We start from the raw sequence: 2,703 nt of genomic DNA, 5'->3' as shown, positions 1-2,703 counted from the left end.
ACTTCAATGGAAAGATAAGTAACATAACATAGAAAATTAAAAGGACTATTGAAACGTAAAGAATCTTAAACTGCAGAAATGTAAAAGACTTTGAAAGTAAATAGCATGAAAGTAATTCGAAAGTAAATGACGTTAAAGTAAAGATGCAGAAATGTAAATGGCAAGAAGTAAACGAAATGCAGTAATTCTGGAAGATAAAAACAAAAGATAATACACATGTATTAAAATGGTGGTGTCATACGTACATTTTCTCAGCGAACTCTTTCTCTTAACGCTTGATACTTGAGTAAATATGTGAGTGATTTGTACAAAATGAACACACGGAATCCTAACATTAAGACTCCTATTTATACTAGTTTCGACCTTAACGGTCCTATACTAATCTGCTGCCACGTTTCTCATAAGGACTTCTAGCGATGCCATCTGTTACTTGGACAGTTACGAAACCGTCTTCGAATTTCAAATCTTCCCGCCTGAGTCTATCTTCGACGCGTGGCAGTGTATTAAACAAACACTACGAAAAAACACGCTAAGTAGTAATACTTGAATATATTTACAAATTCGTCTAAGTCCCCGAAGACACATACTTTTCACTAGCTTTCAGTATTCATTATCTTCATAGTGAACTTAGAAATATTTACTCTCGAAGCATGACCATCAGTAGTCATTCTTTTATTTTTAAGGGATGGCCATCAGTAACCATCTTTCCTTCGATTTTCTACCTCTTCGAAGGATAAATACTTCAAAACGAAATCTTCAGCTAACACCCATATGGAGAGCTTGTCATCAATATTATGTTTTGCACTCAAATAATTCTAAAAAAACCTTATATTTAAATAGAAATAGTATATAGAACATGAAGGACTATTTTTATGGGTTAGGATCAAATGATACAAAGATGTTAAGTTTGGTAAAATGATATTTTCGATGTATATTCGAATAACAAAATCAATCATTGAATTGAAAGGTATTATCATATAGATCATGTTTATAAAATTTAACATCAATTGGAAATTATTTGACATGTCAACAAGATGCATAAAAATTAACGTCTTACAAAATTTCATAAAAACCGTTAATTTTATCATTATCTTTAATATATCAAATAATTTTTTATCGATATGAAATTTTATAGGCGTAATCTATATGATAATACATTTTAATACAACAGTAGATTTTGTTATACCCACATATGATGAAGAGTTATATATATATATATATATATATATATATATATATATATATATATATATATATATATATATATATATATATATATATATATATATATATATATATATATATATATATATATATATATATATATATATATATATATATCGTACAAATTTATTATTTATTTCATCCAATATCAAATAAGAAGGAAAAAAAACTAAACATACTTTTTTTTAAGTCAACTAATTTTGAGTCTATTTAATATCTTTTATCCTAAAATTCTCTTTGTTAAATATATGTTTTATTTTTATATCAAAAAATATATATATGTTTTATTTGAAAACGGATTTCCTCCTATTTTTCTTATATGGTCATTTCTCCTGTGCTATTAATGGCCTTTGGATATAATCTAAATGGTTGTTTTTTTCACATTAAAAATGTTTAATGTAGATTTTAACTTAATATTAATTCAAAAATTTATATTAAAGTCGAAGGAACAAAGGAGATAATAAATTGGAGAGGATCCAATCTATTTTATTTTCTAAAAATTTTAACTTTCACTAAACAAGTCTTTAAAAAAAAAAAAACTTTCACTAAACAAGTTCTACTAAAAAACACTTTTGAGGATGCACTATGTTTTTTATGAGACCAAGAAAATTAATTGTATTTATTTAAGTTTTTCAATTAGTGTAAAATTGTTATTTTAGTTCATAATTTACAGGAGTATTTCTTTTTTTTTTTAAACAGCCAAAAGAATATATACCAAACAGCACAAGAGGTGCCAATAGTCTGTTACAAGAGTTCAGCAACAAATGCAATAAAATACAGATAAGAAAAGCAAAAGAAAAGCGAGACTGCACACCAATACCACCATAACAGATTCACACAGCCTCAATATAATGTAAATTGTGCCCTGAAGAAATTATCAAACAGAAGCTGCATATAACTACACGCTACTCAGCCAGAAAGCATTGCTCAAAACAGAACCGTTACTTTGCCTCTAGCCGACCCGCACACCATTTCGAAATTGCTTAAAAAACCAGACAATCGAAGATCATCAGTGTATGCCCCTGCCTAAGACCCTTTGATGCGAATTCAGCCCTGTCAGCGCCCGAATCCCTCATTGTCGTTGATCCGACACACCCTTTGATCTGTCCGTCTCTAGTCCGAGACACGCCTTCGGATTTAGGCACCACATTGCAAAATCATCCATAATCAATTTTGATTTTAACTTAAGCCATTTCCAAGAATACATTTTTGCTTCCTCTATCGCCTTGCTGATATGAATATCTTCATTTCGGAATATTTTGTTGTTCCTAGCCTTCCAAATGCACCATATACAAGCGCACCACAACACGCGAAGCTTTAAAGCCGTCGATTTTCTGCCACATAGTAGATTTTCGAACTGGTTCATGTGCTGCCAGCCTTCATTATGCAGCGCTGACGTAACTCCCAGCCACCTGCAAATGTCCAAACACCTGCAAAACACTTACATTCGAAGAATAGATGTGATACCGATTCCTCGTT

This window comes from Vicia villosa, unplaced genomic scaffold, assembly GCF_029867415.1.
Source record: "Vicia villosa cultivar HV-30 ecotype Madison, WI unplaced genomic scaffold, Vvil1.0 ctg.002927F_1_1, whole genome shotgun sequence".
Classification (NCBI taxonomy): domain Eukaryota; kingdom Viridiplantae; phylum Streptophyta; class Magnoliopsida; order Fabales; family Fabaceae; genus Vicia; species Vicia villosa.
Note: the sequence above shows the minus strand (reverse complement) of the source record.